At 42.2% G+C, this 14012-nt stretch overlaps 1 long non-coding RNA gene across 1 annotated transcript in view; it reads right to left on the bottom strand.

Annotated features, from left to right (window-relative positions):
* The window catches only part of LOC124777867, a 523503-nt gene that overhangs the window by 366405 nt on the left and 143086 nt on the right, over positions 1–14012 (bottom strand). The window contains exon 2 of the long non-coding RNA XR_007015791.1: positions 2291–2330. This is a non-coding gene — a long non-coding RNA (uncharacterized LOC124777867). The remainder of the gene's footprint in view (positions 1–2290; positions 2331–14012) is intronic.

Here is a 14012-nt window from a genome sequence, read left to right as displayed (position 1 = left end):
AGCGCAGGAAACATTCATTTCCTTGAAGGCAGCACAACTGGCTAGATAATACTCTGAATGTATTCTTCTGTGTTCTACTCTGTAGTCCTCTTCGACACGGTTTTCACCGTTTCCTGTCCGCCGCCGACGTACCAAGTGATTTCTCGTTGTAGACGCATCCTGCCATCGTACCCTGTGCTCCCCGAGACTGGACATTGTGATCTATTATGAATCCTCTCACTCTGAAGCGTCATTGATCTTTGTATAGAAACTGATGGGAGTTGCATAGAGTGCAACATAAGTTTTCTTATTAGAAGCTGACTTCGTGACTCTCTCCTAACTGCTGCGTTCTGATGGAAAAACGTGAAACCTTACAATTTTTTTATTCCTTCCTGTGTGGCTCCCAAGTTCGAAGATATACTAAAGGTCTGGTGGATAACGTTGAAACTTTATGGGGCTATTCACAGATGTAGTTAATGAGTAGTACTGCCCATAAATTGTAGAGAAATACAACTTGCTCAGGATCGATCAACTGCTGATTTAGTCATTTACTAAAGAATACAATCGTTGGTTATTTAGGATGAGTACAAGTGAAAGTATAACATAAAACTGTAGAAAAATAAGTATAACAGAAAGAGATCTATTTGAAAAATCTTAGGGAAATGTAATCCACTTACCAATGGGGTAACCCACACAAGCCTCTCCCATTGACTAATGAGCACTGTTTGTTACTGTGGTTCACAGTTAAGGATGGAATGATAGATCAGACAGAGAAGATCCCAAAAATATCGTTCATCTACAGTGTGTTGTGTGTCACGGTTAAGTTTAATGATGAAATTCCCAAGGGCAAATGTTCCGCGAAGGCTTAAGAACATATTACGTCATCCGACACACATCCCGCACGTCAAGTACGAAAGTTCTGATGGTTTCCGTGCAAAGTTAGTGGGCTAATGGCAGATGCTGCAAATTCGCCATGCTAGAGAACTGTAGCTCAGAATCGATTCTAAGTGCATGGGTTGGCACCATTCTTATATAGAGACTTTTTTTTTCGCGCAAACGTCAGTGTCACTTGTGATGTATAGGTATTCCGTGTGCAATGTGTGATCAGTAGAAACCAGATAATAGTCTTTCTGATTACTGTTTCCTTCACCATAACGCCCAGTATTCGTCATACATCACGCTGGATGACATACGCCTGTAATTTGCTACTTCTTGTGAGATTGTTCTATCAGCAGTTGTTCTCATCATTAAATATAACTTCGCTTAACTCCTTCCTCCTGTTGCATGCGACGCTACACCATGAGAGGCAACTTGTACAGTGGTGAGGTTGCCCGGAGAGGAGCTTCCAGCAAACTGCCGATTCCTCGTGACCCTAGTTTAGATTCACGTCGCCACTTCGGCCGTAATTTCTGCAGCGGTCGCTGTTCGATCAGCAGTGGAGGCCCATCTGATGAGGCGGATATGGCGAGAATCTGCAGGCTGCAGCTCAGCAGTCCGGAACTACGAAAACGCGTGTTTTCTTCTACCCTTGAGCTTCAACTTCAACACTCATATACAGGTGACACCTCACGTCTCGGCCTACATCTACACTATTACTCTGCAATTACCGTCTATTTCTTTGATAGGGAGTTCATAGAATCACTTTCGGACTATTTCGCTACCGCTCCACTATCGAATAGTATGTAGGAAAACTGAACACCTAGAGCTTCCCGTGCGAGCTCTGATTTCGCTTATTTTATCGAGACAATCATTTCTCCCTTTTTCCGTGCCAGTCAGCAAGATTTTCAGCATTCGTTAGGGAAGGTAGCGACTGGTGCTGATTGAAATTGCATAAAAAGATCTCGCCGCAATGAAAAATAACTATTTTACTGATTACCACATCAACTCTCTTACAATATCTGTGACACTCTCTCAGCTATGTCGTGATAACACAAAAAGGACCTGCCCTGCTTTAAGCTTTTCGATTCCTCCGCCATTACTCAAACGGTAACGATCCCTTATCGATCAGATAGATATTCTTCGGAGAGCCCATTTAAAAGCATCGCAGCCCGAAACACGATCCAGGTGAAGTTTATAAAGGGCCACCAGAAGTGCGATAGTTATAAAAACATATTAATCTCTGAGATAGTTAAAAACTTAGTGAATTTGCGCTTTCACGCTCAATACCTTGTTCTTGCACTGTCTGCTAACAGCAGAGTAAGTCGTATGATGTTAGGTTAGTTCATCACCAATTCATCAATTATACATAATAAGTAAAATGTTTCCAGGACAGCAACTTCAGTGTCTTGCGTTAGAAATGAAAAACACTCACCGCTGCAGTTGAGCTACCGGAGTTTGCGACCGATTTCCACCTAAAAACATAGAAAAACGTATTAGGATCAAAGTATTAGGATTCCAAGAGGACAAATAAAGTTAAATTATTTGAAATGTAATTAGTATGCCCATAAACTTTGTTTGTCTTGATAGTACAAATAAAAGTGACGATCGGTATCGATTTTTCGAGCAGTCGCAATCAAATCATTAAAATATCGATACAATGAGCAATTCGTCACATACAGTCCAAACACATACTAAGTTATTTAAAACTACTGTGTGTAATTAGTTGTGTAGTCTATGAAATCCGTTTTCGTAAGTAAAAGTACTGAACTGGTGAAATTATCACATGAATTCTTCATATTCCACCTTTCTTACATAGTTTTCCGCTCACTGTAAGTTAAAAAATAGTCTGTCGTTTCCTACATTAAAATTCTAATTTCCCTCAGCATCTTACTACATTCACAGATTTCTCCTGCTTATCACCCGTAGTGTGTCAAATAGCCATTGACGTTTGTAGGACAGGTGAAGTGCCTCAGTTCAACCTGCTGTGCAGGAGTCGATTATTTACTAGCATCAGATTCCACTGTCTTCCAAACTTTTATTCAACAACAGCAGAAACGGTTCGACGCCTCTGCTAGCAATGTCAAAGTGACCCGCAATAAAACAATTGCACTTGCGTCCAATTCGTATTACTCTAACGGAGTCATTGACATGAGGTTTCCGTCAGCTCGTGAGGCAAAAGAAGTAAAAAATATAATAATAATAACCTAAAAGTACTACAAATGTCCATCATGACATTGGACCCTGATAACTTGCAGACGATCAGTATTAGGGAACATTGAATAATAAAGTACCACCAGAAGCCTCCACATGCTGCAATCATACCCTTCAATCCATAAGAATCTATCCCGTCTCAGTTTAAAAGCCTGAAAAACTGAAAGGCAGCGAAATGCTGGATAATGGCCAATCATTGCAGTGGTACGTGTCATTCCACATAGAAGACTTGCACAGTATTCCTTGGACGCCAGTGACCTTTAAGGTGAAGTAGTGTGAAAGCATTTCATTAGGAAATATCTTCCATATTACTCATCCTTGCGCTAACTATAAGTCGCAGTCGAGGTGCAAAGAGACTATGTGCACTGGTTTCGTCTGTTAAGAAAGCCACAATCCTTGGTTACAATGCGAAAGACTCTCTAAAGGCTGTACTCTGGAGGCAGCAACTGACTGAGCAGAGCTGTGCCAGCGTGCGCATGTAAACGGTCCGAAACAGCACACTTATGTTTTCCGGACCTCAAAGACTATTTGCATTGGGTGGACGCTGCCTGCACTTTTCATGGCTCTAATTCGATGGCTTGTCTCATGTATCATTGTCATGGACATTGTTACACGGCAACTTACAGCAGTGTACGGTGAGAACGTTGCCTGCAAACATGCTGGGGCAAAATATTTGGTCCATATAAAAATTGTCCTCATTCTGTTCTGGCCAGTTGGGATATATTACATGAGATCACCATTTGGTGCTACCGAAACAACGCACTAGTCACCAGACGAATCCCGAAATACTTGACAGGGTCAAAGTAAACTAACTACAACATCGTGCCCCAGTGTTACACTGTTGTTAATCTACGTGCTTCAATCAGTAAATCATCCTGTCATGAATATACTTTTGATCTAGAAAATAATATCATGATGATTAACGTATATAATATCATCTTCTTGAAGAGTAAAAAGAATATTAATACGGTTTACACCAATACGGTCATCTCCTTCCATTGAACGTGGTCTCTTGTTTGTAAGTCAATAAATGTAATCGTCAACTGTGTGTGTGTGTGTGTGTGTGTGTGTGTGTGTGTGTGTGTGTGTACAGGGAAAATAGCCTAAAACTTGCATCACAAATATTACGGAAATGGAAAGTGAAAGTGTTGTTGATGTGTGGTTTGCACAGAATGGATTGGTAGTCAGGAACTCGTATTGTTAGCCAGTCAACAGATTGTAATAAAACTTAGAACACGTAGTTTTGTGAAAACGTTCACATTTTAAATTCTAAGAACGGCTATTGAAATTACTGGAAGTAGGGTAAACTGAAATGTCAGTGGTTTTTGTTGCATGATTCAAGCGCGAGTCGTTTACAAGATATCGTATTTTGAAAAGTTCCCACACCGACACTTGTACAATATCTCTGGTAGCATACCTCAAAAGAACAGCACAAGCGCATACATTAGTTATTTGTATTTGACCAGTAACGGGACACTTGACCATCACAGTTTCCGTTCAATCAAAATGACTACCGGCAGCGGCAGTACACGCATCCAATATGGTGTGGAATGACTGCTGCACAATTGCTAACATTTCTGCGGATATGTCCGATCAGGCTACAGTAATACGTAGTTGCATATCGTCGGGTGTAGTTTGTGTGTTCTAGCGGACAGCGTCTTTCAGTTTTCCCAGCAGAAAAAAAAGTCTACAGACGTTAAATCCGGGGAACGGGCCAGCCAAGGTAAAGGCACTCTGCGTCCAGTCGAATGATTTGGAAACATTTCGTGAAGGCAGTGTGTAGCATTTCGTGTGATATGGGCTGGACAGCAATCATGTTGGTACCACAGGTTGCTCCTAGTCTGTAGAGGAACGTCTTCTAGCATCCGCGGAGGATGGTCTGTGGGGAAACTGCGAAACTTGCGTGCGTTCAGTGTTCCGTACATGAAAAACGGGCCTGTAAACTATTGGTTAATTATCCAACACCACACGTTTACGCTCCATGGACGCTGACGCTCCACCTGATGAAGCCAAACCAACTCTGCATACTTCGGCAATTCATCTGGCCATGTTTGGTAAACGTGACTTCATCATTAAACAAGGTACATTATACATCTGGAGTATCCTGTTTTAATGCCGATGTACAGAAGTTAATACGATTCTCATCACCGTTTCCATGCATTTATTCATGGAGAGAGCTGTGACAGGGATGGAACCTATGTCGATGAACAATTCATAGGACACTTCCCTGATTCAAGCAAATTCCCCGTGTAACTGCGCGGAAGCTTAGGTGCGGATCAACTGCAATAGCAGCGAGAACATTAATTTGTCCCTTTTGTCGTCACTTGTTTCCTTCTGTTACGCTATGTGTTACACTACCACTTTTACTCAATTGTTAGAAGAGGTTCATACATAATTGCCAAGTGGTTAACGTATATTGGGGCATCTTGAATCATATCCCAAACAAGAACGAACAGCATTCTTCCTAAACTCTCCATACATAGTGAACATGTCACTTTTCTGCATTAGTAAGTCTCGTCGTCTGCTCACGACCTACTGTTTGCAGTGCGACGTACTAACTGACCAGAAAGTAGAAATGACTCAAGGAACATACAGGCCATCGGTAAATAAACTTAACAACATAGTACCTGGCAACTACGCAGGTTGAGTGGTACAAACAAGTGTCGGTGTGGAAACTTTTCAAAATACGTCTCGTAAACAAATTGCTCTAGAATCCTGCAACAAACAGCACTGTCATTCTAACTTACTCAACCCTACTTTTAGTTTGTTAATGTAAACAGGCATTGTTCCATTTAAATAAGTTTAGCTTTGCACAAAAATTCACTTTCCAAATGTTAATACAATCCGTTTATTTGCTAACGATAAGAACCTATGACTACCAATTCATTCGATGAAAACCGCACATCAATAGCACTTCCCATTTCCGAAATATTTGCAGTGCAGTTTTTAGGTGATTCACCCTGTATATACAGGGTGTCCCACCCAACTTTGCAGCCTCATATATTCCAGAAATCAAACAAAATGTGAAATATGCAAATGGACGGTGATGATATGTTAGGTGCTCAGACAGTGGGAAGGAACGCACAATCTTTACAAGTAAATAAACACCAACTTCAACACAAAGTCATGTATTCTTTAAATTTTAAATAATGTTTTGCTACGGAAATGAAGGTACAAGACTCCACTGTTCTAAACGTCATACATTCTGGAATAGATAAACTTAAAATAATGAAGACGGTGCCATTGTTTCTATACTAACGCTGTAATGCCGCAATGTGGGTTGTCTGCGCTGTCCGGAAGCTTGTGCAGTCAGCCTTGCTCTGCACATTGCGGCACAAAATGTGTCGCCGTTTCCCTCCTTCAGAGTCTACACGTTTCGGAAAGTTTGAGGTTTACAACTGTAAAAACAAGCCTGTCGTCAGTAACTGTACCTCTAGTCACCCTTTCCGTACGAAAACATACATGTGCCATAAAAAAAGAGTAACTTGAAAATGATGTTTTTTTTACATTTAAGGGCTGTGCGTCCTTACCGACTGAGTGTGCCCCTGACATAGGCGCATCCATAGCCTACTGCATTTTCACATTTAGTTTTCGTCACGGAAATATATGAGGTCGCAGAATTACGAGGGACACCCTGTATATCTACTAGCTCAGTATCCAACTTTGCCTGGGAATGTCTTTATTCCAGTTCTCTTATTCACTCTCCTGCTTCCCTCCGCCACGCTCTATGTCCATCTCCTTCACTGCCCACTTTCTGTCCATTTTTCAAATATATGTGAGTGGATTACTAAGAGACCAAACTGTTGAGGTCATTGGTCCCTAGACTTACACAATACTTAAACTAACTTATGCTAAGAACAATACACACACCCGTGCCCGAGGGAGGACTCGCACCGCCGGCGGGAGCGGCCGCGCCCCAAAATGTCCTCCTGCCTCCCTCTGTCCATCTCCTACCCTTCTCTAAAAATGGCTCTGAGCACTATGCGACTTAACTTCTGAGGTCATCAGTCGCCTAGAACTTAGAATTAATTAAACCTAACCAACCTAAGGACATCACACACATCCATGCCCGAGGCAGGATTCGAACCTGCGACCGCAGCGGTCGCTCGGTTCCAGACTGCAGCGCCTAGAACCGCACGGCCACTTTGGCCGTCCTACCCTTCTCTCAGTCTACCTTTTCCTCCTCCTCTTCACTTTATTTTTTGCATCTCTTCCTACCCTCATTCTGCCATTCGCTTCCTCCTCCCATATAAGTGTTCATCTTCCCCTTCTCTATCCACCTCTTCCTCCCCCTGTTCTCTCCCTCTACGGCAATAGGAGGTTAACCTATGTATCCCCACATAATTTGTTTCTAGACAGTAAGTAATATGTGACCACATCTGGATGAAATTGATCCAGAGATCAATTAAATTTTTTCTGGGTTGTGACTGTATTGTCGGTATATGAAACTACCAACGTTTCGGCCACTGTTGCAAGTGACCTTCTTCAGGTTGTTTTTGTTTGCTGCTGAACAAGAAAACTTTGTTTCTTATATACCTGCAGACGTGGCTGTTATATAAGAGGTTATACAAGATGTATATAAGAAACAAAGTTTTCTCATTCAGCAGTAGACACAAACACTTTGAAGGAGGTCCCTTGCAACATGGACCGAAACGCCGGTAGTTTCAGGTATTGACAGTGTGGTCACAAACCCAGAAAAATTTTATTGACTGTGACAATGGCCGCGGAAGCCTGTGTTTATATTTGATCCAGGGGGTTTAGGACGAGTTCTTTTATCTTTTTTATCCACAGCTTCGCCCACGTACGTACAAGCCATATATATGTAACACATTTCGCTTAAGGTTTTACATATATCACCTGTACCTCCAGTGAATTTCGCCCTGCAGTGTCGTTTTCATTCAACTCAATGTTTATCACTTCGTATTTCTTGACCGACGTGTCGTACAATGATTAAATTTTGTAGATACACATATCGGCATATGTGGACGCTAATTTGTGAAATCTCTTGCTAATAGTGGTAATAGCAAAGAAGTAAGAAATTTAAACGCCATGCATTATGCGACAGTTTATCACGCACCCCAGCGTTTTTTGGTATCATATCTCCTGAACTACGTGTCGTACTGTGATAACTGTGATATAATTTTTCAGGTACATCCAGTGGTACATGTGAACACTGTCTTGAAAGTGGGCAACGAATAAAATTACCAGCAAAGATGTAATAAATTAAAATATGATGTACTAGTTTTACTGCACGATCAGCGAAAGTGTAATAAGTGAGAAACCGTTCTTTTTATCATTTTGTTGGGCTTACCATTGAAGAAAGTTTCCTAAAGATTTGGGATTATGTGTAAAGTTTGTTGCAAGTCATTAAGTGCTCTCATTCTCTAATAGTGGACGAATAAATTCTGAGTATTAGCACGTCTCGCACCACATCTTATTTTCACCACCATCGCCACCTCTTTGATAGGTACGTGGTTCCTACCCTCAAAAAGATCCTTACCATACAGTAAGTGACATGTGTATCAAGTTTGGTAGAAATCGGCCAACTCATTTAGGAGGCGATACGGAACATTCATACTTAAAGGCGTACTCTGAAGTCGCTCTAACTGAGGAAGTGAAATCCTATCAATGATTGAGGACAATGTGACTTCACATGATCCGTTTTGTGACCAACCACTCCTCGGCTATGTAATTTCCGGAGATATTCGCGTTGGTCGATTGAAACGAGTCAAAATAAAGAAAAAGTCACACGCGATTTGTGAGTACCGTGCGATTTTAATTTATGCATTATTACGTCCTTTCTGGGCTGTACCCATGTGGCTCTGGCTCTGAGCACTATGGGGCTTAACATCTATTGTCATCAGTCCCCTAGATCTTAGAACTACTTAAACCTAACTAACCTAAGGACATCACACAACACCCAGTCATCACGAGGCAGAGAACATTCCTGACCCCTCCGGGAATCGATCCCGGGAACCTGGGCGTGGAAAGCGAGAACGCTACCGCACAATCACGAGCTGCTGTACCCATGTGATCACTTGTTGTTTATCTCGACATTTGATGGGAGGAGACATTCAGCCTTTGGCTGAATCGTTACTCAAACAAGTTGCCATCGGCAGGAATAGTTTTAATTTGTTTGGATGTATTTTACAGCAAGTGTAAGGTTGGTCTATGTTTCTGTGAACTTGTAGAATTCCTGCTTATCTTGAATATGCTCTGAGTGACAACTGTGATTCATATTTATGGAAGACAGGTATGGGGGAAATAAATACAGTAGAAGAAGAATGGGTAGCTTTGAGGGATGAAGTAGTGAAGGCAGCAGAGGATCAAGTAGGTAAAAAGACGAGGGCTAGTAGAAATCCTTGGGTAACAGAAGAAATATTGAATTTAATTGATGAAAGGAGAAAATATAAAAATGCAGTAAGTGAAACAGGCAAAAAGGAATACAAACGTCTCAAAAATGAGATCGACAGGAAGTGCAAAATGGCTAAGCAGGGATGGCTAGAGGACAAATGTAAGGATGTAGAGGCCTATCTCGCTAGGGGTAAGATAGATACCGCCTACAGGAAAATTAAAGAGACCTTTGGAGATAAGAGAACGACTTGTATGAATATCAAGAGCTCAGATGGAAACCCAGTTCTAAGCAAAGAAGGGAAAGCAGAAAGGTGGAAGGAGTATATAGAGGGTCTATACAAGGGCGATGTACTTGAGGACAATATTATGGAAATGGAAGAGGATGTAGATGAAGATGAAATGGGAGATATGATACTGCGTGAAGAGTTTGACAGAGCACTGAAAGACCTGAGTCGAAACAAGGCCCCCGGAGTAGACAATATTCCATTGGAACTACTGACGGCCGTGGGAGAGCCAGTCCTGACAAAACTCTACCATCTGGTGAGCAAGATGTATGAAACAGGCGAAATACCCTCAGACTTCAAGAAGAATATAATAATTCCAATCCCAAAGAAAGCAGGTGTTGACAGATGTGAAAATTACCGAACTATCAGCTTAATAAGTCACAGCTGCAAAATACTAACACGAATTCTTTACAGACGAATGGAAAAACTAGTAGAAGCCAACCGCGGGGAAGATCAGTTTGGATTCCGTAGAAACACTGGAACACGTGAGGCAATACTGACCTTACGACTTATCTTAGAAGAAAGATTAAGGAAAGGCAAACCTACGTTTCTAGCATTTGTAGACTTAGAGAAAGCTTTTGACAATGTTGACTGGAATACCCTCTTTCAAATTCTAAAGGTGGCAGGGGTAAAATACAGGGAGCGAAAGGCTATTTACAATTTGTACAGAAACCAGATGGCAGTTATAAGAGTCGAGGGACATAAAAGGGAAGCAGTGGTTGGGAAGGGAGTAAGACAGTGTTGTAGCCTCTCCCCGATGTTGTTCAATCTGTATATTGAGCAAGCAGTAAAGGAAACAAAAGAAAAATTCGGAGTAGGTATTAAAATTCATGGAGAAGAAATAAAAACTTTGAGGTTCGCCGATGACATTGTAATTCTGTCAGAGACAGCAAAGGACTTGGAAGAGCAGTTGAATGGAATGGACAGTGTCTTGAAAGGAGGATATAAGATGAACATCAACAAAAGCAAAACAGGGATAATGGAATGTAGTCTAATTAATTCGGGTGATGCTGAGGGAATTAGATTAGGAAATGAGGCACTTAAAGTAGTAAAGGAGTTTTGCTATTTGGGGAGCAAAATAACTGATGATGGTCGAAGTAGAGAGGATATAAAATGTAGGCTGGCAATGGCAAGGAAAGCGTTTCTGAAGAAGAGAAATTTGTTAACATCCAGTATAGATTTAAGTGTCAGGAAGTCATTTCTGAAAGTATTCGTATGGAGTGTAGCCATGTATGGAAGTGAAACATGGACGATAAATAGTTTGGACAAGAAGAGAATAGAAGCTTTCGAAATGTGGTGCTACAGAAGAATGCTGAAGATTAGATGGGTAGATCACATAACTAATGAGGAAGTATTGAATAGGATTGGGGAGAAGAGAAGTTTGTGGCACAACTTGACCAGAAGAAGGGATCGGTTGGTAGGACATGTTCTGAGGCATCAAGGGATCACCAATTTAGTATTGGAGGGCAGCGTGGAGGGTAAAAATCGTAGAGGGAGACCAAGAGATGAATACACTAAGCAGATTCAGAAGGATGTAGGTTGCAGTAGGTACTGGGAGATGAAAAAGCTTGCACAGGATAGAGTAGCATGGAGAGCTGCATCAAACCAGTCTCAGGACTGAAGACCACAACAACAACAACAGGTATTAGACAGCACAATGTTGTGTCTCACAGCCTCACTCTAAGTATTCTCTCTATAAGAGAGAATGCTATGTTCTTTCAGGTCGTACTAGTTGGTTTGAGTGTCATGATAATAATCCTGCAAAAACATTCATAACATTTTCAACGTCCCCTTATTATCACTGCACTCTTAATGTCCTTCCGCCTTCTAAACGTATCATCAGTTCAAGTCAGGACACATTATTTACCACACATTGGTCAAAATTTTGTATAAAATTTACACTCAGTTCATAGTGTTTCTGTATTCGGCTGACGTTGGAGGCTGCCAAGTGTGATAATGTGTTATATTCAATGGTGCTCCATCCACTCAACAATTTAAGCTGCAAGACTGGTCACCACATAAGTGTCTTGCTCATAGACAAGATCACTGGAGAACACGTTGAAGTACTGCTCGACGGAAAGCGAACGGTTTGTCACTAAGGACAAGAGCAACGTCACTCACGTACCCGTAGCAATGTGATACTTCTGTCGTTCCAGATTCTGAAAGCTTTGCACGTGCCATCAGTGAAGCCCGCAGTAAAGTGCATCGTCTATGAACAGGGGTGCTCAACCGTTCATTGTTCAAGCGTCGAGATAGCGTTTTCGACCTCGAACAATGAACGGATTTACTACCACGTGGCATCACGTTTGTTGCAATCATACACTGAAGCGCCAAAGGAAATGATATAAAACGCATATTCAAATACAGAGATAAGTAAACAAGCAGAATACGTCGCTGCGGTCAGTAACGCCTACATAAGACAACAAGTGTCTGGCGCCGTTGTTAGAACCGTTCCTGCTGCTACCATGGCAGGTTATCAAGATTTAATTGCGTTTGAGTCGGCGCATGAGCGATTGGACACTGCACCTCCAAGGTAGCGGTGAAAGGGGGGGGGGGGGGAGGGTTGCTGCACGACCATTTCACGGGTGTACCGTGAATATCAACAATCCGGTAAAACATCAAATCTCAGACGTCGCTGCGACCGGAAAAAAATCCTGCAAGAACGAGACCAACGACGACTGAAGAGAACCGTTCAACATGACAGAAGTGCAAGCCTTCCGCAGACTGCTGCAGATTTCAATGCTGGGTTACCAAGAAGTCTCAGCGTGCGAACCATTCAACTAAACGTCTACGATATGGGCTTTCGGAGCCGAAGGCCCATTCGTACCCATGATGACTGCACGACACAAGGCCTAACGCCTCGCCTTGATCCGTCATCACCGATACTGGAGTGTTGATGATTGGAAACATGTTGCCTGGTTGGACGAGCCCCGTTTCAAATTGTATCGAGCGGATGGGCATGTACGGCTATGGAGACAACCTCATGAATCCGTGGATCCTGCATGTCAGCAGGGGACTTTTCAAGCTGGCGGAGGGCCTGCAAATGTGTGGGGCGTGTGCAGTAGGAGTGATAGGGGTCCTGATACGTCTAGATCCGACTCTGACAGGTGACAGTATGTAAGCATCCTGTCTGATCGCCTGCATCCATTCATGTCCACTGTGCATTGCGACGTTCTTGGCCAATTCCAGCAGGACGATGCTACAACGCACACGTGCAGAATTGCTACAGATTGTTTACAGTGGCTGCACGAACACTCTTCAGACTTTAAACACTTCCGCTGGGCACCAAACTCCCCAGACACGAACATTATTGAACATGAAGGTCTATGAGAGGTAATATGAATAGCATCTAAGACGGGACCGAAGAGCTCCCTTTTTAAGAACTTCCATCTCAGTTGAGCACCAGCTGAAAAACGTTTCCCTAATTAGAAGCAGTCTTTTCTGTTCGTAAGCTATGGATTACCGTTTCATTATTGGACATATCTGCGATGCCTTGCAACGTGCTATACAGAAAAGATCTCCATCCCTTGTACCCTTACGGATTTATGGACAGCCTCTCAGGATTTATGGTGTCAGTTCCCTCTAGCACTACTTAAGGCATTAGTCGGGACCATGCCAGATCGTCTTGTGGCACTTATGCATGCTCTCGGGGGCCCTACATTATATTAGGCAGATGTACCAGATCTTTTCGCTCTTGAGTGTATGAATGTACTGTGATAATATTATGTGGTCCACTATCTGATAGTTGACGAGTATGTTATTCTTCCCACACTGGTTCCAAGCAGTCGCCGAAGCACTGCCTGTACGATACGATGGCGAACATGGTGAAATCATTTTGCACGGTTTGAACTAGCGTTATATTGTCGTTTCGTTTCACGCTTTCCCTTCGTTTTGTGGCATTTTATTGCCTGAACCACGTGTCCCCATGGTGGACCCTGCAATGCGGACGCTGATGTACCCACATTTCCAGAATCACGAATTAGTTTTATTTACTTATTATTAGTACACGATTTTACACATTCTCAGAATTTGGATGTGTGGTGTCGATTTCTTATGTGGATTGATATTTTCAAGAACTTCAGTTTATCAACAGCATTATTATAGATACAGATCTTTGTAGGTCTGACATTTAAAGGATACTTCGTAAAACTGCCAGGTGGGATGAGGGGACGACTTCTGATAGCTTTTCGAGCTTCAGAGGATTCTAAAAAGGTTCTATAAGAGGTAGTATGAATAGCATCTAAGACGGGACCGAAGAGCTCCCTTTTTAAGAACTTCCATCTCAGTTGAGCACCAGTTGAAAAA

This window comes from Schistocerca piceifrons, chromosome 2, assembly GCF_021461385.2.
Source record: "Schistocerca piceifrons isolate TAMUIC-IGC-003096 chromosome 2, iqSchPice1.1, whole genome shotgun sequence".
In the NCBI taxonomy this organism is placed as follows: Eukaryota; Metazoa; Arthropoda; class Insecta; order Orthoptera; family Acrididae; genus Schistocerca; species Schistocerca piceifrons.
Note: the sequence above shows the minus strand (reverse complement) of the source record. Positions and strands in the feature narration are given on the sequence as shown.